This window comes from Pleurodeles waltl, unplaced genomic scaffold (assembly GCF_031143425.1).
Source record: "Pleurodeles waltl isolate 20211129_DDA unplaced genomic scaffold, aPleWal1.hap1.20221129 scaffold_72, whole genome shotgun sequence".
NCBI lineage: Eukaryota > Metazoa > Chordata > Amphibia > Caudata > Salamandridae > Pleurodeles > Pleurodeles waltl.
Window position 1 is genome coordinate 1,023,276 of NW_027150393.1, and position 23,390 is coordinate 1,046,665.

The 23,390-nt window shown below is 48.9% G+C and overlaps 5 non-coding genes across 5 annotated transcripts; all 5 read right to left on the minus strand.

Moving 5' to 3' along the window:
* Window positions 1-2,595: 2,595 nt before the first annotated feature.
* Window positions 2,596-2,668, minus strand: TRNAV-CAC (transfer RNA valine (anticodon CAC)). The gene has a single exon. It is a non-coding gene; the product is annotated as a tRNA-Val (tRNA).
* A 388-nt stretch (window positions 2,669-3,056) lies between these two features.
* On the minus strand, window positions 3,057-3,128 carry TRNAP-AGG (transfer RNA proline (anticodon AGG)). The gene has a single exon. It is a non-coding gene; the product is annotated as a tRNA-Pro (tRNA).
* Window positions 3,129-9,311: 6,183 nt separating this feature from the next.
* On the minus strand, window positions 9,312-9,423 carry TRNAL-CAA (transfer RNA leucine (anticodon CAA)). Its single transcript has 2 exons — window positions 9,386-9,423; window positions 9,312-9,357 (listed from the first exon to the last, which is right to left on the minus strand). It is a non-coding gene; the product is annotated as a tRNA-Leu (tRNA).
* Window positions 9,424-9,729: 306 nt separating this feature from the next.
* Window positions 9,730-9,802, minus strand: TRNAV-CAC (transfer RNA valine (anticodon CAC)). The gene has a single exon. It is a non-coding gene; the product is annotated as a tRNA-Val (tRNA).
* A 9,200-nt stretch (window positions 9,803-19,002) lies between these two features.
* On the minus strand, window positions 19,003-19,074 carry TRNAP-CGG (transfer RNA proline (anticodon CGG)). Its single transcript has one exon. It is a non-coding gene; the product is annotated as a tRNA-Pro (tRNA).
* Window positions 19,075-23,390: the final 4,316 nt, after the last annotated feature.

The window sequence follows — 23,390 nt, forward strand, 5'->3', positions numbered from 1 at the left end:
GGAACTGGGATCACTTTCATTCCAAGAGGTGATTTCAGAACTGGACCCGAAATTACCATGGAGAAGCACTGTGCATTGAGGGCCATATTTATACTTTGTGACGCAAAACTGCGCTAACGCAGTTTTGCGCCCAAAAAACTAGCGCTGGCTAACGCCATTCTGAAGCGCCATGCGGGCACCGTATTTATTGAATGGCGTTAGCCGGCGTTAGCCGACCGGCGCTGCCTGGTGTGCGTGAAAAAAAAACACGTACACCAGGCAGCGCCGGCGTAGGGAAAAATGGCGTTTGGGCGTCCAAAAATGGGGCAAGTCAGGCTGAGGCAAAAAAATCGTCTTAACCCGATTTGCGCCATTTTTTGTTGGCGCCCAGACGCCATTAACATGACTCCTGTCTTAGCAAAGACAGGAGTCATGCCCCCTTGCCCAATGGCCATGCCCAGGGGACTTATGTCCCCTGGGCATGGTCATTGGGCACAGTGGCATGTAGGGGGGCACAAATCAGGCCCCCCTATGCCACAAATTCTTTTTAAAAAAATGACTTACCACAACTTACCTTTTCTTCCCTGGGATGGGTCCCTCCATCGTTGGGTGTCCTCCTGGGGTGGGCAAGGGTGGCAGGGGGTGTCCCTGGGGGCTTGGGAGGGCACCTCTGGGCTCATTCTGAGCCCACAGGTCCCTTAACGCCTGCCCTGACCCAGGCGCAAAAATCCGGCGCAAATGCGGGTTTTTTATTCCCTCCCACTCCCGGGCGTCATTTTTGCCCGGGAGTATAAATACGACGCATATGCATCGGAGTCATTTTTTAAGACGGGAACGCCTGCCTTGCATATCATTAACGCAAGGAAGGTGTTCACGCAAAAAAATGACGCTAACTCCATGAACTTTGGCGCTAGACGCGTCTAACGCCAAAGTATAAATATGGAGATAGTTTTGCGTCGAATTTGCGTCGAAAAAAACAACGCAAATTCGGCGCAAACGGAGTATAAATATGCCCCTTAATGTTCCTACGAGCACTGCTGCTCCAGCACAGAAAAGCAGTTGCAAAGAAATCTCGCATACCTTCATGATGCTGAACCGTCTCGACGCCAGTATAAAGCATGTATTGCATTGCAACATGACATCTTACAAGAGTGAAAAGCAGATATACTCCTGTTTAAAACACAGACTGAACCTATAAAGGTAGGGGTTTGTCTGGGATTTGAACCGAGGTCCTCTCACACCTGAAGCGAGAATCATACCCCTATACCAACTAGACTGCCGCTGCATAGTCATTTGAAACATCTTCTGAAGCGTCTTTCAGAAAAGCAGGGCCATTTGGAGGCTCTCTCTCTAAGCGTGCCATAGCAATTGATGTTTTCTGTCAAGGATTTTTTGTTTGTCTCTAGCAAGGTAAGAGGTAGTCAAAATGCCCTGTGCCAGTGAGCTGAACTAGGGCACTGATGTGAAAAGCAGACCCTTTCTGGTAGTTGTAACCCGCTGCAAGTCCTGGAACCTTGCACTCTAGACTTCCCCACCAGAAGCACTGAAAGGCCTGCTAGCTCTTGAGCCAGAGGAGCATGCCTCTTGGATTCAAGCACACTTGCTCGATCAGCGCTCGATCAGGCAAGATTTATATTAGTGGCTCATAGGCCTGAAACACTCACCTGGGAAACGCAGGGTGGCTGATTTCCCGGAATGGCCCTTGATGGGGAAATCACCTCCTTTCCCCCGCCTCATTTCAGAATTGTTTGCTAGTCGCAAGACAGTGTTCAGGGGTTCATGGGTACTGCCTACTCCCAGCTGCCTCTCTGTCTTCTTCATGTAAATTGCAAGTCACGAGGAGGCACCATTGCCAATATGCTCCGCCCACCTAACCAAGAAACCCAGTTTGAGCTTGTCTGCCTGTGTTGTTGCAGGGGAAGTGTCTTCTTTGCCCAAAAGGTGGCAGGAGAGCCTCACTTCAAACGATAGAATCAACTGCTTAAGTAAAAACCAGCATGGTAGTTACTGTCATAAAGTGCAGCTCTAACAGAAGGTGTGCCTGAGACGCCCTTTCCAGTAATACACGGAATTTTGATTGAGGGCCCAGCCGATGGGTTGGTGGATTTCTCCTCACATGCCACAGCAGCTTCCAAAGATAGTGATGTGAGGAGCTGGCTCTGCAAGCAGAGCAAGATTTAAGGGAAGAAAATACACCTGTCAGAAGGGGGATTTGAACCCACGCCTCCATGAAGAGACCAGAAGGCTCAGCTTCACTGAAGATCAAGATCTCTTGAGTCTGGCGCCTTAGACCACTCGGCCATCCTGACAGCCAAAACTGTGGTCAGGTCGGACTCTTCAGTCTGCACTTGTTGAAGCTGCCGCTTGCAATGTTCCTATCAAAGTCACAGCTTTAAAGGCCCCACAATATAACATGGCCAAGAAAAAAAAAAAAAAACAGAACAAGAAACAATGCACATGCACGACCACCGAGGGATGCAGATAACTTTTTAGCGTCCTGCAATAGTAAAGCACGTTTTACACAGGTCACAAGTTTTTAAAGGTCATTTCTGTCTAAGTGTGCATTGAGAGAGACTGAGGTTTTAGGAAGCAAACACAAAAGCTGCTGCTGCCAAGTGTTTCTGCCCGGTCTCGAACCGGGGACCTTTCGCATGTGAGGCGAACGTGATAACCACTACACTACAGAAAAAAGCTTGGTGGCTTGACTGAAGGAGCACAGTTCCCCTCATATGTTTGCACGATTTCCTCTATACTTGATCAGCAGTTGCTCGGAATACGAGGGGTAAGTTTGAAAATTGCAGCGGTGTCAGCCAGCATGCATACACTCAGACGTCCTGAAAAATCCCACAGCTGCGGGCAGAGACAGACAAATATCTGATGCCTAAATGCCAGGAACGAGAGCCTGTGTAATCATCACACAGGGCGCACTGAGAGCAAGCAGGAAGGAAGCCAAGGCATTGTAATCCATTTTTCGCCTGAGGCAAAAAATATGTTTTGCGCAACAATGCTTCGAGTGGAATGAGAAATGTTGAGGGGTTGTGTATTTTGAGCAGGATTTGATTGTTTTCCACTAAAATGGGCTCGTCCGGGATTTGAACCCGGGACCTCTCGCACCCTAAGCGAGAACCATACCCCTAGACCAACGAGCCTGGGCACAGAAACACAACGGCTCCGACCCTGCTCGGAGGGTTGGTGACAGAGAGTGGGAGACCACATCCCAAAGCAAGAAACTGCACATGGTGCTCTCTTCTGCAGTACGACTAGAGTCATTTGCATGGTCTTCATCGAACATGACATAAAAAGCCTCTATCCTTTAGACATTTTGGCCCAGATTTACAAGAAAATGACTGAGCGCGACGCTGTGCCAAATTTGCAAGCACCACGCGCCGTCATTTTCAAAATGCAGGGAAGCGCCGTATTTAGTAGAATACAGCGCACCCCTGTGCTTCCCCCTGCGCCAGCTCTAAATTAGATGCTGAGCGCCAACGCAGCCGTTCTTGCACCATGGTACAGGGATGACTGCGTTGAGGGGTAAATTGTTTTTGTGCAGGAAGGGACACCTTCCTGCCCAAAAAAAAAATCTTCAATGGTGATTTGCTCTTACTTCTATGTGTGCTGCAGAATGCATCACACATAGAAAGAGCAAAAACAAGGAGAAATGAAAACTTTTCTCCTCAGTGCGCCACTATAACGACACCCCTGGGATGGCGTTGGATTTTGGCGCTGAGGCAGATTTACGCCAACTCCTAAATCTGGAGCAGCATCAAAATGCTATGGTGTTGCTGTGGCACACTCCCAGCAACACCCATTGCACGCCCCTTCCAGGGAACGCGCTGCGTGCTAAGGGGCCGTATTTACAAGGTGGTGTTAAGCCACAAAAAGTGGCTGAACGCCATCTTGTAAATACCGCGCAGTGCATAGTGCCACCGGGGCGTCACTAAAAGTGCTGCTCCGGTGGCGATAGGGTCTTGTAAGTCTGGCACTTTATTTGCTCAAGGTGTGTGTTCTTGGTGAGGGCAGGAAAGCTATTTTCGCTCTCGTACCTTCCTTCCTTGGCTGGCTTGAATGCTGTAGGCTCAGGCTTCATTGCAAAGGTCAAACAGTGAGCAACTGACTGCCGTAAGCTGGCGCAACTCCTCTTGGTGAGCTGGGACAGATACCCCAGGAGCGTAGTACCTCACGATGGTGAGGGATAGACACAGTCTCTTTTATCTCAGCTTGTCTGTCAGGTGAGGCAGGAAATGCAAATACTGTGAAAAAGCCCAGCGACTAGAACCAGGGACCTTTCGCATGTAAGGTGCGCACGATAACCACTACACTACACAAACAGACACACTTGCCGGCTTGCTTCATGTGGCTATGCATTGTACTGGAACCACCACACTATGGAAACAGACACACCTGCTTGCTTTATGTGGCTATGCATTGGACTGGGATGCAAGGATGAGGGCCAATGTTCATGACGCTCAAAGCTGAGCCTTCCGGAACACGATCTCTTCCCTTGGAAGAAAGGAACTGGGATCACTTTCATTCCAAGAGATGATTTCAGAACTGGACCCAAAATTACCATGGAGAAACACTGTGCATTTAATGTTCCTACGAGCACTGCTGCTCCAGCACAGAAAAGCAGTTGCAAAGAAATCTCGCATACCTTCATGATGCTGAACCGTCTCGACGCCAGTATAAAGCATGTATTGCATTGCAACATGACATCTTACAAGAGTGAAAAGCAGAAATACTCCTGTTTAAAACACAGACTGAACCTATAAAGGTAGGGGTTTGTCTGGGATTTGAAGCGAGGGCCTCTCACACCCGAAGCGAGAATCATACCCCTATACCACCTAGACTGCTGCTGCATAGTCATTTGAAACATCTTCTGAAGCGTCTTTCAGAAAAGCAGGGCCATTTGGAGGCTCTCTCTCTAAGCGTGCCATAGCAATTGATGTTTTCTCTCAAGGATTTTTTGTTTGTCTCTAGCAAGGCAAGAGGTAGTCAAAATGCCCTGTGCCAGTGAGCTGAACTAGGGCACTGATGTGAAAAGCAGAACCTTTCTGGTAGTTGTAACCCGCTGCAAGTCATGGACCCTTGCACCTTAGACTTCCCAACCAGAAGCACTAAAGGGCCTGCTAGCTCTTGAGCCAGAGGAGCATGCCTCTTGGATTCAAGCACACTTGCTCAATCAGCACTCGATCAGGCGAGATTTATATTAGTGGCTCATAGGCCTGAAACACTCACCTGGGAGACGCAGGGTGGCTGATTTCCCGGAATGGCCCTTGATGGGGAAATCACCTCCTTTCCCCCGCCTCATTTCAGAATTGTTTGCTAGTCGCAAGACAGTGTTCAGGGGTTCATGGGTACTGCCTACTCCCAGCTGCCTCTCTGTCTTCTTCATGTAAATTGCAAGTCACGAGGAGGCACCATTGCCAATATGCTCCGCCCACCTAACCAAGAAACCCAGTTTGAGCTTGTCTGCCTGTGTTGTTGCAGGGGCAGTGTCTTCTTTGCCCAAAAGGTGGCAGGAGAGCCTCACTTCAAACGATAGAATCAACTGCTTAAGTAGAAACCAGCATGGTAGTTACTGTCATAAAGTGCAGCTCTAACAGAAGGTGTGCCTGAGACGCCCCTTCCAGTAATACACGGAATTTTGATCGAGGGCCCAGCCGATGGGTTGGTGGATTTCTCCTCACATGCCACAGCTGCTTCCAAAGATAGTGGTGTGAGGAGCTGGCTCTGCAAGCAGAGCAAGATTTAAGGGAAGAAAATACACCTGTCAGAAGTGGGATTTGAACCCACGCCTCCATGAAGAGACCAGAAGGCTCAGCTTCACTGAAGATCAAGCTCTCTTGAGACTGGGACCTTAGACCACTCAGCCATCCTGACAGCCAAAACAGTGTGCCGGTCGGACTCTTCAGTCTGCACTTGTTGATGCTGCCGCTTGCAATGTTCCTATCAAAGTCACAGCTTTAAAGGCCCCACAATATAACATGGCCAAGAAAAAAAAAAAAAAACAGAACAAGAAACAATGCACATGCACGACCACCGAGGGATGCAGATAACTTTTTAGCGTCATGCAATAGTAAAGCACGTTTTACACAGGTCACACGTTTTTAAAGGTCATTTCTGTCTAAGTGTGCATTGAGAGAGACTGAGGTTTTAGGAAGCAAACACAAAAGCTGCTGCTGCCAAGTGTTTCTGCCGGTCTCGAACCGGGGACCTTTAGCGTGTGAAGCGAACGTGATAACCACTACACTACAGAAACAAGCTTGCTGGCTTGACTGAAGGAGCACAGTTCCCCTCATATGTTTGCACGATTACCTCTATACTTGATCAGCAGTTGCTCGGAATGCGAGGGGTAAGTGTGAAAATTGCAGCGGTGTCAGCCAGCATGCATACACTCAGACGTCCTGAAAAATCCCACAGCTGCGGGCAGAGACAGACAAATATCTGATGCCTAAATGCCAGGAACGAGAGCCTGTGAAATCATCACACAGGGCGCACTGAGAGCAAGCAGGAAGGAAGCCAAGGCATTGTAATCCATTTTTCGCCTGAGGCAAAAAATATGTTTTGCGCAACAATGCTTCGAGTGAAATGAGAAATGTTGAGGGGTTGTGTATTTTGAGCAGGATTTGATTGTTTTCCGCTAAAATGGGCTCGTCTGGGATTTGAACCCGGGACCTCTTGCACCCTAAGCGAGAATCATACCCCTAGACCAACGAGCCTGAGCACATAAACGCAACAGCTCCGACCCTGCTCGGAGGGTTGGTGACAGAGAGTGGGAGACTACATCCCAAAGCAAGAAACTGCACATGGTGCTCTCTTCTGCAGTACGACTAGAGTCATTTGCATGGTCTTCATCGAACATGACATAAAAAGCCTCTGTCCTTTAGACATTTTGGCCCAGATTTACAAGAAAATGACTGAGCGCGACGCTGTGCCAAATTTGCAAGCCCCACGCGCCGTCATTTTCAAAATGCAGGGAAGCGCCGTATTTAGTAGAATACAGCGCACCCCTGTGCTTCCCCCTGCGCCAGCTCTAAATTAGCTGCTGAGCGCCAACGCAGCCGTTCTTGCACCATGGTACAAGGATGACTGCGTTGAGGGGTAAATTGTTTTTGTGCAGGAAGGGACACCTTCCTGCCCCAAAAAAAAATCTTCAATGGTGATTTGCTCTTACTTCTATGTGTGCTGCAGAATCCATCACACATAGAAAGAGCAAAAACAAGGAGAAATGAAAACATTTCTCCTCAGTGCGCCACTCTAACGACACCCCTGGGATGGCGTTGGATTTTGTTGCTGACGCAGATTTACGCCAACTCCTAAATCTGGAGCAGCATCAAAATGCTGTGGTGTTGCTGTGGCACACTCCTAGCAACACCCATTGCACGCCCCTTCCAGGGAACGCGCTGCGTGCTAAGGGGCCGTATTTACAAGGTGGTGTTAAGCCACAAAAAGTGGCTGAACGCCATCTTGTAAATACCGCGCAGTGCATAGTGCCACCGGGGCGTCACTAAAAGTGATGCTCCGGTGGCGATAGGGCCTTGTAAGTCTGGCACTTTATTTGCTCAAGGTGTGTGTTCTTGGTGAGGGCAGGAAAGCTATTTTCGCTCTTGTACCTTCCTTCTTTGGCTGGCTTGAATGCTGTAGGCTCAGGCTTAATTGCAAAGGTCAAACAGTGAGCAACTCACTGCCGTAAGCTGGCGCATCTCCTCTTGGTGAGCTGTGACAGATGCCCCAGGAGCGTAGTACCTCAAGATGGTGAGGGATAGACACAGTCTCTTTTATCTCAGCTTGCCTGTCAGGTGAGGCAGGAAATGCCAATACTGTGAAAAAGCCCAGCGACTCAAACCAGAGACCTTTCGCATGTGAGGTGCGCATGATAACCACTACACTACACAAACAGACACACTTGCCGGCTTGCTTCATGTGGCTATGCATTGTACTGGAACCACCACACTATGGAAACAGACACACCTGCTTGCTTTATGTGGCTATGCATTGGACTGGGATGCAAGGATGAGGGCCAATGTTCATGACGCTCAAAGCTGAGCCTTCCGGAACACGATCTCTTCCCTTGGAAGGAAGGAACTGGGATCACTTTCATTCCAAGAGGTGATTTCAGAACTGGACCCGAAATTACCATGGAGAAGCACTGTGCATTTAATGTTCCTACGAGCACTGCTGCTCCAGGACAGAAAAGCAGTTGCAAAGAAATCTCGCATACCTTCATGATGCTGAACCGTCTCAACGCCAGTACAAAGCATGTATTGCATTGCAACATGACATCTTACAAGAGTGAAAAGCAGAAATACTCCTGTTTAAAACACAGACTGAACCTATAAAGGTAGGGGTTTGTCTGGGATTTGAACCGAGGGCCTCTCACACCCGAAGCGAGAATCATACCCCTATACCAACTAGACTGCTGCTGCATAGTCATTTGAAAAATATTCTGAAGCGTCTTTCAGAAAAGCAGGGCCATTTGGAGGCTCTCTCTCTAAGCGTGCCATAGCAATTGATGTTTTCTCTCAAGGATTTTTTGTTTGTCTCTAGCAAGGCAAGAGGTAGTCAAAATGCCCTGTGCCAGTGAGCTGAACTAGGGCACTCATGTGAAAAGCAGACCCTTTCTGGTAGTTGTAATCCGCTGCAAGTCATGGACCCTTGCACCTTGGACTTCCCAACCAGAAGCACTGAAGGGCCTGCTAGCTCTTGAGCCAGAGGAGCATGCCTCTTGGATTCAAGCACACTTGCTCGATCAGGCGAGATTTATATTAGTGGCTCATACTGTAGGCCTGAAACACTCACCTGGGAGACGCAGGGTGGCTGATTTCCCGGAATGGCCCTTGATGGGGAAATCACCTCCTTTCCCCCGCCTCATTTCAGAATTGTTTGCTAGTCACAAGACAGTGTTCAGGGGTTCATGGGGACTGCCTACTCCCAGCTGCCTCTCTGTCTTCTTCATGTAAATTTCAAGTCACGAGGAGGCACCATTGCCAATATGCTCCGCCCACCTAACCAAGAAACCTAGTTTGAGCTTGTCTGCCTGTGTTGTTGCATGGGCAGAGTCTTCTTTGCCCAAAAGGTGGCAGGAGAGCCTTACTTCAAACAATAGAATCAACTGCTTAAGTAGAAACCAGCATGGTAGTTACTGTCATAAAGTGCAGCTCTAACAGAAGGTGTGACTGAGACGCCCCTTCCAGTAATACACGGAATTTTGATCGAGGGCCAAGCCGATGGGTTGGTGGATCTCTCCTCACATGCCACAGCAGCTTCCAAAGATAGTGGTGTGAGGAGCTGGCTCTGCAAGCAGAGCAAGATTTAAGGGAAGAAAATACACCTGTCAGAAGTGGGATTTGAACCCACGCCTCCATGAAGAGACCAGAAGGCTCAGCTTCACTGAAGATCAAGCTCTCTTGAGTCTGGCGCCTTAGACCACTCGGCCATCCTGACAGCCAAAACAGTGTGCAGGTCGGACTCTTCAGTCTGCACTTGTTGATGCTGCCGCTTGCAATGTTCCTATCAAAGTCACAGCTTTAAAGGCCCCACAATATAACATGGCCAAGAAAAAAAAAAAAAACAGAACAAGAAACAATGCACATGCACGACCACCGAGGGATGCAGATAACTTTTTAGCGTCCTGCAATAGTAAAGCACGTTTTACACAGGTCACAAGTTTTTAAAGGTCATTTCTGTCTAAGTGTGCATTGAGAGAGACTGAGGTTTTAGGGAGCAAACACAAAAGCTGCTGCTGCTAAGTGTTTCTGCCCGGTCTCGAACCGGGGGCCTTTCGCGTGTGAGGCAAACGTGATAACCACTACACTACAGAAACAAGCTTGCTGGCTTGACTGAAGGAGCACAGTTCCCCTCATATGTGTGCACGATTTACTCTATACTTGATCAGCAGTTGCTCGGAATGCGAGGGGTAAGTGTGAAAATTGCAGCGGTGTCAGCCAGCATGCATACACTCAGACGTCCTGAAAAATCCCACAACTGCGGGCAGAGACAGACAAATATCTGATGCCTAAATGCCAGGAAGGAGAGCCTGTGAAATCATCACACAGGGCGCACTGAGAGCAAGCAGGAAGGAAGCCAAGGCATTGTAATAAATTTTTCGCCTGAGGCAAAAAATATGTTTTGCGAAACAATGCTTCAAGTGGAATGAGAAATGTTGAGGGGTTGTGTATTTTGAGCAGGATTTGATTGTTTTCCGCTAAAATGGGCTCGTTTGGGATTTGAACCCGGGACCTCTCGCACGCTAAGCGAGAATCGTACCCCTAGACCAACGAGCCTGGGAACAGAAACGCAACGGCTCCGACCCTGCTCGGAGGGTTGGTGACAGAGAGTGGGAGACTACATCCCAAAGCAAGAAACTGCACATGGTGTTCTCTTCTGCAGTACGACTAGAGTCATTTGCATGGTCTTCATCGAACATGACATAAAAAGCCTCTATCCTTTAGACATTTTGGCCCAGATTTACAAGAAAATGACTGAGCGCGACACTGTGCCAAATTTGCAAGCCCCACGCGCCGTCATTTTCAAAATGCAGGGAAGCGCCGTATTTAGTAGAATACAGCGCACCCCTGTGTTTCCCCCTGCGCCAGCTCTAAATTAGCTGCTGAGCACCAACGCAGCCGTTCTTGCACCATGGTACAAGGATGACTGCGTAGAGGGGGAAATTGTTTTTGTGCAGGAAGGGACACCTTCCTGCCCAAAAAAAAAATCTTCAATGGTGATTTGCTCTTACTTCTATGTGTGCTGCAGAATGCATCACACATAGAAAGAGCAAAAACAAGGAGAAATGAAAACATTTCTCCTCAGTGCGCCACTCTAACGACACCCCTGGGATGGCGTTGGATTTTGGCGCTGACGCAGATTTACGCCAACTCCTAAATCTGGAGCAGCATCAAAATGCTATGGTGTTGCTGTGGCACACTCCCAGCAACACCCATTGCACGCCCCTTCCAGGGAAAGCGCTGCGTGCAAAGGGGCCGTATTTACAAGGTGGTGTTAAGCCACAAAAAGTGGCTGAACGCCATCTTGTAAATACCGCACAGAGCATAGTGCCACCGGGGCGTCACTAAAAGTGATGCTCCGGTGGCGATAGGGCCTTGTAAGTCTGGCACTTTATTTGCTCAAGGTGTGTGTTCTTGGTGAGGGCAGGAAAGCTATTTTCGCTCTCGTACCTTCCTTCCTTGGCTGGCTTGAATGCTGTAGGCTCAGGCTTCATTGCAAAGGTCAAACAGTGAGCAACTGACTGCCGTAAGCTGGCGCAACTCCTCTTGGTGAGCTGTGACAGATGCCCCAGGAGCGTAGTACCTCACGATGGTGAGGGATAGACACAGTCTCTTTTATCTCAGCTTGCCTGTCAGGTGAGGCAGGAAATGCAAATACTGTGAAAAATCCAGCGACTCGAACCAGGGACCTTTCGCATGTGAGGTGCGCATGATAACCACTACACTACACAAACAGACACACTTGCCGGCTTGCTTCATGTGGCTATGCATTGTACTGGAACCAACACACTATGGAAACAGACACACCTGCTTGCTTTATGTGGCTATGCATTGGACTGGGATGCAAGGATGAGGGCCAATGTTCATGACGCTCAAAGCTGAGCCTTCCGGAACACGATCTCTTCCCTTGGAAGAAAGGAACTGGGATCACTTTCATTCCAAGAGGTGATTTCAGAACTGGACCCGAAATTACCATGGAGAAGCACTGTGCATTTAATGTTCCTACGAGCACTGCTGCTCCAGCACAGAAAAGCAGTTGCAAAGAAATCTCGCATACCTTCATGATGCTGAACCGTCTCGACGCCAGTATAAAGCATGTATTGCATTGCAACATGACATCTTACAAGAGTGAAAAGCAGAAATACTCCTGTTTAAAACACAGACTGAACCTATAAAGGTAGGGGTTTGTCTGGGATGTGAACCGAGGTCCTCTCACACCCGAAGCGAGAATCATACCCCTATACCAACTAGACTGCCGCTGCATAGTCGTTTGAAACATCTTCTGAAGCGTCTTTCAGAAAAGCAGGGCCATTTGGAGGCTCTCTCTCTAAGCGTGCCATAGCAATTGATGTTTTCTGTCAAGGATTTTTTGTTTGTCTCTAGCAAGGCAAGAGGTAGTCAAAATGCCCTGTGCCAGTGAGCTGAACTAGGGCACTGATGTGAAAAGCAGACCCTTTCTGGTAGTAGTAACCCGCTGCAAGTCATGGACCCTTGCACCTTAGACTTCCCAACCAGAAGCACTGAAGGGCCTGCTAGCTCTTGAGCCAGAGGAGCATGCTGATATGAAGACACTTCAATCAAATTCCTTTTACTTCAGTCTTTATTCTTTCATCTCTACTGCCTCAGCAACAGTTCTCCACACAGCTGCTCTTCTAGCTCCTCAACGTTCTACTGTCAACTCCAGCCCAATAACTGTCGGACTCTACCATTCTAAGGGGAAGGGGAGGTGGAACATACTACTTCTATCGGTGTAAATATTAAACTCCTATTAGGATAAACTTATTTATATAGAACAATATATATATAGCTTATTTAATTAAAACTGCGATACAACACATGCCTCTTGGATTCAAGCACACTTGCTCGATCAGCGCTCGATCAGGCGAGATTTATATTAGTGGCTCATAGGCCTGAAACACTCACCTGGGAGACGCAGGGTGGCTGATTTCCCGGAATGGCCCTTGATGGGGAAATCACCTCCTTTCCCCCGCCTCATTTCAGAATTGTGTGCTAGTCGCAAGACAGTGTTCAGGGGTTCATGGGTACTGCCTACTCCCAGCTGCCTCTCTGTCTTCTTCATGTAAATTGCAAGTCACGAGGAGGCACCATTGCCAATATGCTCCGCCCACCTAACCAAGAAACCCAGTTTGAGCTTGTCTACCTGTGTTGTTGCAGGGGCAGTGTCTTCTTTGCCCAAAAGGTGGCAGGAGAGCCTCACTTCAAACGATAGAATCAACTGCTTAAGTAGAAACCAGCATGGTAGTTACTGTCATAAAGTGCAGCTCTAACAGAAGGTGTGCCTGAGACGCCCCTTCCAGTAATACACAGAATTTTGATTGAGGGCCCAGCCGATGGGTTGGTGGATTTCTCCTCACATGCCACAGCAGCTTCCAAAGATAGTGGTGTGAGGAGCTGGCTCTGCAAGCAGAGCAAGATTTAAGGGAAGAAAATACACCTGTCAAAAGTGAGATTTGAACCCACGCCTCCATGAAAAGACCAGAATGCTCAGCTTCACTGAAGATCAAGGTCTCTTGAGTCTGGCGCCTTAGACCACTCGGCTATCCTGACAGCCCAAACAATGTGCAGGTCGGACTCTTCAGTCTGCACTTGTTGATGCTGCCGCTTGCAATGTTCCTATCAAAGTCACAGCTTTAAAGGCCCCACAATATAACATGGCCAAGAAAAAAAAAAAAAAAACAGAACAAGAAACAATGCACATGCACGACCACCGAGGGATGCAGATAACTTTTTAGCGTCCTGCAATAGTAAAGCAAATTTTACACAGGTCACAAGTTTTTAAAGGTCATTTCTGTCTAAGTGTGCATTGAGAGAGACTGAGGTTTTAGTGAGCAAACACAAAAGCTACTGCTGCCCAGTGTCGAACCGGGGACATTTTGCGTGTGAGGCAAACGTGATAACCACTACACTAATCAAATCAAATCATCAGCATTTATAAAGCGCGCTACTCACCCGTGCGGTTCTCAAGGCGCTAGGGACAAAGGGGGTGGTTATCGCTGCTCGAACAGCCAGGTCTTTAGGAGCCTCCGGAAAGCGGAGTGGTCCTGGGTGGTCCTGAGGCTGGTGGGGAGAGAGTTCCAGGTCTTGGCCGCCAGGAAGGAGAAAGATCTCCCACCCGCCGTGGAGCGTCGGATGCGAGGGACGGCGGCGAGTGCGAGGCCAGAGGAGTGGAGGAGGCGGGTGGGGACGTAGAAGTTGAGGCATCTGTTGAGGTATTCCGGTCCCTTGTCGTGGAGGGCTTTGTGTGCGTGGGTGAGAAGTCGGAAGGTGATCCTTTTGCTGACTGGGAGCCAATGCAGGTGTCTCAGGTGTGCGGAGATGTGGCTGCTGCGGGGTACGTCGAGGATGAGGCGGGCCAAGGCGTTTTGAATGCGTTGTAGGCGATTTTGGAGTTTGGCTGTGGTCCCGGCGTAGAGGGTGTTGCCGTAGTCCAGGCGGCTCGTGACGAGGGCGTGGGTCACGGTTTTTCTGGTGTCGGCGGGGATCCAGCGGAAGATCTTGCGGAGCATGCAGAGGGTGAGGAAGCAGGCGGAGGACACGGCGTTGACTTGCTTGGTCATGGTGAGAAGAGGGTCCAAGATGAAGCCGAGGTTGCGGGCGTGGTCTGCGGGGGTCGGTGCGGTGCCGAGGGCTGTGGGCCACCAGGAGTCGTCCCAGGCGGACGGGGTGTTGCCGAGGATGAGGACTTCAGTTTTTTCAGAGTTCAGCTTTAGGCGGCTGAGCCTCATCCAATCTGCGACGTCCTTCATACCCTCTTGTAGGTTGGTCTTGGCGCTGGCGGGGTCCTTGGTGAGGGAGAGTATAAGTTGGGTGTCGTCGGCGTAGAAGGTGATGATGATGTCGTGCTTGCGTACGATGTTGGCGAGGGGGCTCATGTAGACATTGAAGAGTGTCGGGCTGAGTGATGAGCCTTGAGGTACGCCGCAGATGATCTCAGTGGGTTCTGAGCGAAACGGAGGGAGGTAGACTCCCTGGGAGCGGTTTGCAAGGAAGGAGGCGATCCAGACCAGGGCCTGGTCTTGGATCCCGGTGGAGCAGAGGCGGGTTATTAGGGTGCGGTGACAGACGGTGTCAAAGGCAGCCGAGAGGTCGAGAAGAATGAGGGCGATTGTTTCACCGTTGTCCATCAGGGTTCTGATGTCGTCTGTGACTGAGATGAGGGCGGTTTCAGTGCTGTGGTTGGTTCGGAATCCGGTCTGTGAGGGGTCGAGCAGGTTGTTGTCTTCCAGGAAGGTGGTCAGCTGTTTGTTGACGGTCTTCTCTATTACTTTGGCTGGGAAAGGCAGAAGGGAGATGGGGCGGAAGAAACACTACAGAAACAAGCTTGCTGGCCTGACTGAAGGAGCACAGTTCCCCTCATATGTTTGCCCGATTTCCTCTATACTTGATCAGCAGTTGCTCAGAATGCGAGGGGTAAGTGTGAAAATTGCAGCGGTGTCAGCCAGCATGCATATACTCAGACGTCCTGAAAAGTCACAGCTGCGGGCAGAGACAGACAAATATCTGATGCCTAAATGCCAGGAACGCAAGCCTGTGAAATCATCACACAGGGCGCACTGAGAGCAAGCAGGAAGGAAGCCAAGGCATTGTAATCCATTTTTCGCCTGAGGCAAAAAATATGTTTTGCGCAACAATGCTTCAAATGGAATGAGAAATGTTGAGGGGTTGTGTATTTTGAGCAGGATTTGATTGTTTTCCGCTAAAATGGGCTCGTCCGGGATTTGAACCTGGGACCTCTCGCACCCGAAGCGAGAATCATACCCCTAGACCAATGAGCCTGAGCACATAAGCGCTACGGCTCCCACCCTGCTCCGAGGGTTGGTGGCAGATAGTGGGAGACTACATCCCAAAGCAAGAAACGCCACATGGTGCTCTCTTCTGCAGTATGACTAGAGTCATTTGCATGGTCGTCATCGAACATGACATAAAAAGCCTCTATCCTTTAGACATTTTGTCCCAGATTTACAAGAAAATGACTGAGCGCGACGCTGTGCCAAATTTGCAAGCCCCACGCTCCGTCATTTTCAAAATGCAGGGAAGCGCCGTATTTAGTAGAATACAGCGCACCCCTGTGCTTCCCCCTGCGACAGCTCTAAATTAGCTGCTGAGCGCCAACGCAGCCGTTCTTGCACCATGGTACAAGGATGACTGCGTTGAGGGGGAAATTGTTTTTGTGCAGGAAGGGACACCTTCCTGGCCAAAAGAAAAATCTTCAATGGTGATTTGCTCTTACTTCTATGTGTGCTGCAGAATGCAGCACACATAGAAAGAGAAAAAACGAGGAGAAATGAAAACATTTCTCCTCAGTGCGCCACTCTAACGATACCCCTGGGATGGCGTTGGATTTTGGCGCTGACGCAGATATACGACAACTCCTAAATCTGGAGCAGCATCAAAATGCTATGGTATTGCTGTGGCAGACTCACAGCAACACCCATTGCACGCCCCTTCCAGGGAAAGCGCTGAATGCTAAGGTGCCGTATTTACAAGGTGGTGTTAAGCCACAAAAAGTGGCTGAACGCCATCTTGTAAATACCGCGCAGTGCATAGTGCCACCGGGGCGTCACTAAAAGTGATGCTCCGTTGGCGATTGGGCCTTGTAAGTCTGGTACCTTATTTGCTCAAGGTGTGTGTTCTTGGTGAGGGCAGGAAAGCTAATTTCGCTCTCATACCTTCCTTCCTTGGCTGGCTTGAATGCGGTAGGCTCAGGCTTCAATGCAAAGGTCAAACAGTGAGCAACTGACTGACGTAAGCTGGCGCAACTCCTCTTGGTGAGCTGTGACAGATGCCCCAGGAGCGTAGTACCTCACGATGGTGAGGGATAGACACAGTCTCTTTTATCTCAGCTTGCCTGTCAGCTGAGTCAGGAAATGCAAATACTGGGAAAAAGCCCAGCGACTTGCTGTTTTTGCTTGGCTTCCAACCAGGGACCTTTTGCATGTGAGGTGCGCATGATAACCACTACACTACACAAACAGACACACTTGCCGGCTTGCTTCATGTGGCTATGCATTGTACTGGAACCACCACACTATGGAAACAGACACACCTGCTTGCTTTATGTGGCATTGGACTGGGATGCAAGGATGAGGGCCAATGTTCATGACGCTCAAAGCTGAGCCTTCCGGAACACGATCTCTTGCATTGGAAGAAAGGAACTGGCATCACTTTCATTCCAAGAGGTGATTTCAGAACTGGACCCGAAATTACCATGGAGAAGCACTGTGCATTTAATGTTCCTATGAGCACTGCTGCTCCAGCACAGAAAAGCAGTTGCAAAGAAATCTCGCATACCTTCATGATGCTGAACCGTCTCAACGCAGGTATAAAGCATGTATTGCATTGCAACATGACATCTTACAAGAGTGAAAAGCAGAAATACTCCTGTTTAAAACACAGACTGAGCCTATAAAGGTAAGGGTTTGTCTGGGATTTGAACCAAGGTCCTCTCACACCCGATACGAGAATCATACCCCTATACCAACTAGACTGCTGCTGCAGAGGCATTTGAAACATCTTCTGAAGCGTCTTTCAGAAAAGCAGGGCCATTTGGAGGCTCTCTCTCTAAGCGTGCCATAGCAATTGATGTTTTCTGTCAAGGATTTTTTGTTTGTCTCTAGCAAGGAAAGAGGTAGTCAAGATGCCCTGTGCCAGTGAGCTGAACTAGGGCACTGATGTGAAAAGCAGACCCTTTCTGGTAGTTGTAACTCTCTGCAAGTCCTGGACCCTTGCACCTTAGACTTCCAGACCAGAAGCACTGAAGGGCCTGCTAGCTCTTGAGCCAGAGAAGCATGCCTCTTGGATTCAAGCACACTTGCTCGCTCAATCAGGCTCGATCAGGTGACATTTATAGTAGTGGCTCATAGGCCTGAAACACTCACCTGGGAGACGCGGGTTGGCTGATTTCCCGGAATGGCCCTTGATGGGGAAATCACCTCCTTTCCCCCGCCTCATTTCAGAATTGTGTGCAAGTCGCAAGACAGTGTTCAGGGGTTCATGGGTACTGCCTACTCCCAGCTGCCTCTCTGTCTTCTTCATGTAAATTGCAAGTCACGAGGAGGCACCATTGCCAATATGCTCCGCCCACCTAACCAAGAAACCCAGTTTGAGCTTGTCTGCCTGTGTTGTTGAAGGGGCAGTGTCTTCTTTGCCCAAAAGGTGGCAAGAGAGACTCACTTCAAACGATATAATCAACTGCTTAAGTAGAAACCAGCATGGTTGTTACTGTCATAAAGTGCAGCTCTAACAGAAGGTGTGCCTGAGATGCCCCTTCCAGTAATACACAGAATTTTGATTGAGGGCCCAGCTGATGGGTTGGTGGATTTCTCCTCACACGCCACAGCAGCTTCCAAAGATAGTGGTGTGAGGAGCTGGCTGTGCAAGCAGAGCAAGATTTAAGGGAAGAAAACACACCTGTTAGGAGTGGGATTTGAAACCACGCCTCCATGAAGAGACCAGAAGGCTCAGCTTCACTGAAGATCAAGCTCTCTTGAGTCTTGCACCTTAGACCACTCGGCCATCCTGACAGCCAAAACATTGTGCAGGTCTGACTCTTCAGTCTGCACTTGTTGATGCTGCCGCTTGCAATGTTCCTATCAAAGTCACAGCTTTAAAGGCCCCACAATATAACATGGCCAAGAAAAAAAAAAAAAACAGAACAAGAAACAAGGCACATGCACGACCACTGAGGGATGCAGATAACTTTTTATCGTCCTGCAATAGTAAAGCACATTTTACACACGTCACAAGTTTTTAAAGGTCATTTCTGTCTAAGTGTGCATTGAGAGAGACTGAGGTTTTAGTGAGCAAACACAAAAGCTACTGCTGCCCAGTGTCGAACCGGGGACCTTTTGCGTGTGAGGCAAATGTGATAACCACTACACTACAGAAACAAGCTTGCTGGCTTGACTAAAGGAGCACAGTTCCCCTCATATGTTTGCCCGATTTCCTCTATACTTGATCAGCAGTTGCTCAGAATGCGAGGGGTAAGTGTGAAAATTGCAGCGGTGTCAGCCAGCATGCATACACTCAGACGTCCTGAAAAGTCACAGCTGCGGGCAGAGACAGACAAATATCTGATGCCTAAATGCCAGGAACGCAAGCCTGTGAAATCATCACACAGGGCGCACTGAGAGCAAGCAGGAAGGAAGCCAAGGCATTGTAATCCATTTTTCGCCTGAGGCAAAAAACATGTTTTGCGCAACAATGCTTCGAGTGGAATGAGAAATGTTGAGGGGTTGTGTATTTTGAGCAGGATTTGATTGTTTTCCGCTAAAATGGGCTCGTCCGGGATTTGAACCCGGGACCTCTCGCACCCGAAGCGAGAATCATATCCCTAGACCAACGAGCCTGGGCACAGAAGCGCTACGGCTTCCACCCTGCTCCGAGGTTTGGTGGCAGAGAGTGGGAGACTACATCCCAAAGCAAGAAACGCCACATGGTGCTCTCTTCTGCAGTATGACTAGAGTCATTTGCATGGTCGTCATCGAACATGACATAAAAAGCCTCTATCCTTTAGACATTTTGTCCCAGATTTACAAGAAAATGACTGAGCGCGACGCTGTGCCAAATTTGCAAGCCCCACGCTCCGTCATTTTCAAAATGCAGGGAAGCGCCGTATTTAGTAGAATACAGCGCACCCCTGTGCTTCCCCCTGCGCCAGCTCTAAATTAGCTGCTGAGCGCCAACGCAGCCGTTCTTGCACCATGGTACAAGGATGACTGCGTTTAGGGGTAAATTGTTTTTGTGCAGGAAGGGACACCTTCCTGGCCAAAAGAAAAATCTTCAATGGTGATTTCCTCTTACTTCTATGTGTGCTGCAGAATGCAGCACACATAGAAAGAGGTAAAACGAGGAGAAATGAAAACATTTCTCCTCAGTGCGCCACTCTAACGATACCCCTGGGATGGCGTTGGATTTTTGCGCTGACGCAGATTTACGACAACTCCTAAATCTGGAGCAGCATCAAAATGCTATGGTGTTGCTGTGGCACACTCACAGCAACACCCATTGCACGCCCCTTCCAGGGAAAGCGCTGAATGCTAAGGTGCCGTATATACAAGGTGGTGTTAAGCCACAAAAAGTGGCTGAACGCCATCTTGTAAATACCGCGCAGTGCATAGTGCCACCGGGGCGTCACTAAAAGTGATGCTCCGTTGGCGATTGGGCCTTGTAAGTCTGGCACCTTATTTGCTCAAGGTGTGTGTTCTTGGTGAGGGCAGGAAAGCTATTTTCGCTCTCATACCTTCCTTCCTTGGCTGGCATGAATGTGGTAGGCTCAGGCTTCAATGCAAAGGTCAAACAGTGAGCAACTGACTGACGTAAGCTGGCGCAACTCCTCTTGGTGAGCTGTGACAGATGCCCCAGGAGCGTAGTACCTCACGATGGTGAGGGATAGACACAGTCTCTTTTATCTCAGCTTGCCTGTCAGCTGAGTCAGGTAATGCAAATACTGGGAAAAAGCCCAGCGACTTGCTGTTTTTGCTTGGCTTTGAACCAGGGACCTTTTGCATGTGAGGTGCGCATGATAACCACTACACTACACAAACAGACACACTTGCAGGCTTGCTTCATGTGGCTATGCATTGTACTGGAACCACCACACTATGGAAACAGACACACCTGCTTGCTTTATGTGGCTCTGCATTGGACTGGGATGCAAGGACTGAGGGCCAATGTTCATGACGCTCAAAGCTGAGCCTTCCGGAACACGATCTCTTGCCTTGGAAGAAAGGAACTGGCATCACTTTCATTCCAAGAGGTGATTTCAGAACTCGACCCGAAATTACCATGGAGAAGCACTGTGCATTTAATGTTCCTATGAGCACTGCTGCTCCAGCACAGAAAAGCAGTTGCAAAGAAATCTTGCATACCTTCATGATGCTGAACCGTCTCAACGCAGGTGTAAAGCATGTATTGCATTGCAACATGACATCTTACAAGAGTGAAAAGCAGAAATACTCCTGTTTAAAACACAGACTGAACCTATAAAGGTAAGGGTTTGTCTGGGATTTGAACCAAGGTCCTCTCAAACCCGAAGCGAGAATCATACCCCTATACCAACTAGACTGCTGCTGCAGAGGCATTTGAAACATCTTCAGAAGCGTCTTTCAGAAAAGCAGGGCCATTTGGAGGCTCTCTCTCTAAGCGTGCCATAGCAATTGATGTTTTCTGTCAAGGATTTTTTGTTTGTCTCTAGCAAGGAAAGAGGTAGTCAAGATGCCCTGTGCCAGAGAGCTGAACTAGGGCACTGATGTGAAAAGCAGACCCTTTCTGGTAGTTGTAACCCTCTGCAAGTCCTGGACCCTTGCACCTTAGACTTCCAGACCAGAAGCACTGAAGAGCCTGCTAGCTCTTGAGCCAGAGAAGCATGCCTCTTGGATTCAAGCACACTTGCTCGATCAGGCGAGATTTATAGTAGTGGCTCATAGGCCTGAAACACTCACCTGGGAGACGCGGGGTAGCTGATTTCCCGGAATGGCCCTTGATGGGGAAATCACCTCCTTTCCCCCACCTCATTTTAGAATTGTGTGCAAGTCGCAAGACAGTGTTCAGGGGTTCATGGGTACTGCCTACTCCCAGCTGCCTCTCTGTCTTCTTCATGTAAATTGCAAGTCACGAGGAGGCACCATTGCCAATATGCTCCGCCCACCTAACCAAGAAACCCAGTTTGAGCTTGTCTGCCTGTGTTGTTGCAGGGGCAGTGTCTTCTTTGCCCAAAAGGTGGCAGGAGAGACTCACTTCAAACGATAGAATCAACTGCTTAAGTAGAAACCAGCATGGTAGTTACTGTCATAAAGTGCAGCTCTAACAGAAGGTGTGCCTGAGATGCCCCTTCCAGTAATACACAGAATTTTGATTGAGGGCCCAGCCGATGGGTTGGTGGATTTCTCCTCACATGCCACAGCAGCTTCCAAAGATAGTGGTGTGAGGAGCTGGCTGTGCAAGCAGAGCAAGATTTAAGGGAAGAAAACACACCTGTTAGGAGTGGGATTTGAACCCACGCCTCCATGAAGAGACCAGAAGGCTCAGCTTCAATGAAGATCAAGCTCTCTTGAGTCTGGCACCTTAGACCACTCGGCCATCCTGACAGCCAAAACATTGTGCAGGTCTGACTCTTCAGTATGCACTTGTTGATGCTGCCGCTTGCAATGTTCCTATCAAAGTCACAGCTTTAAAGGCCCCACAATATAACATGGCCAAGAAAAAAAAAAAAACAGAACAAGAAACAAGGCACATGCACGACCACCGAGGGATGCAGATAACTTTTTATCGTCCTGCAATAGTAAAGCACATTTTACACAGGTCACAAGTTTTTAAAGGTCATTTCTGTCTAAGTGTGCATTGAGAGAGACTGAGGTTTTAGTGAAGAAACACAAAAGCTACTGCTGCCCAGTGTCGAACCGGGGACCTTTTGCGTGTGAGGCAAATGTGATAACCACTACACTACAGAAACAAGCTTGCTGGCTTGACTAAAGGAGCACAGTTCCCCTCATATGTTTGCCCGATTTCCTCTATACTTGATCAGCAGTTGCTCAGAATGCGAGGGGTAAGTGTGAAAATTGCAGCGGTGTCAGCCAGCATGCATACACTCAGACGTCCTGAAAAGTCACAGCTGCGGGCAGAGACAGACAAATATCTGACGCCTAAATGCCAGGAACGCAAACCTGTGAAATCATCACACAGGGCGCACTGAGAGCAAGCAGGAAGGAAGTCAAGGCATTGTAATCCATTTTTCGCCTGAGGCAAAAAATATGTTTTGCGCAACAATGCTTCGAGTGGAATGAGAAATGTTGAGGGGTTGTGCATTTTGAGAATGATTTGATTGTTTTCCGCTAAAATGGGCTCGTCGGGTATTTGAACCCGGGACCTCTCACACCCAAAGCGAGAATCATACCCCTAGACCAACGAGCCTGGGCACAGAAGGGCTACGGCTCCCACCCTGCTCCGAGGGTTGGTGGCAGAGAGTGGGAGACTACATCCCAAAGCAAGAAACGCCACATGGTGCTCTCTTCTGCAGTATGACTAGAGTCATTTGCATGGTCGTCATCGAACATGACATAAAAAGCCTCTATCCTTTAGACATTTTGTTCCAGATTTACAAGAAAATGACTGAGCGCGACGCTGTGCCAAATTTGCAAGCCCCACGCTCCGTCATTTTCAAAATGCAGGGAAGCGCCGTATTTAGTAGAATACAGCGCACCCCTGTGCTTCCCCCTGCGCCAGCTCTAAATTAGCTGCTGAGCGCCAACGCAGCCGTTCTTGCACCATGGTACAAGGATGACTGCGTTGAGGGGGAAATTGTTTTTGTGCAGGAAGGGACACCTTCCTGGCCAAAAGAAAAATCTTCAATGGTGATTTGCTCTTACTTCTATGTGTGCTGCAGAATGCAGCACACATAGAAAGAGGTAAAACGAGGAGAAATGAAAACATTTCTCCTCAGTGCGCCACTCTAACGATACCCCTGGGATGGCGTTGGATTTTGGCGCTGACGCAGATTTACGACAACTCCTAAATCTGGAGCAGCATCAAAATGCTATGGTGTTGCTGTGGCACACTCACAGCAACACCCATTGCACGCCCCTTCCAGGGAAAGCGCTGAATGCTAAGGTGCCGTATTTACAAGGTGGTGTTAAGCCACAAAAATTGGCTGAACGCCATCTTGTA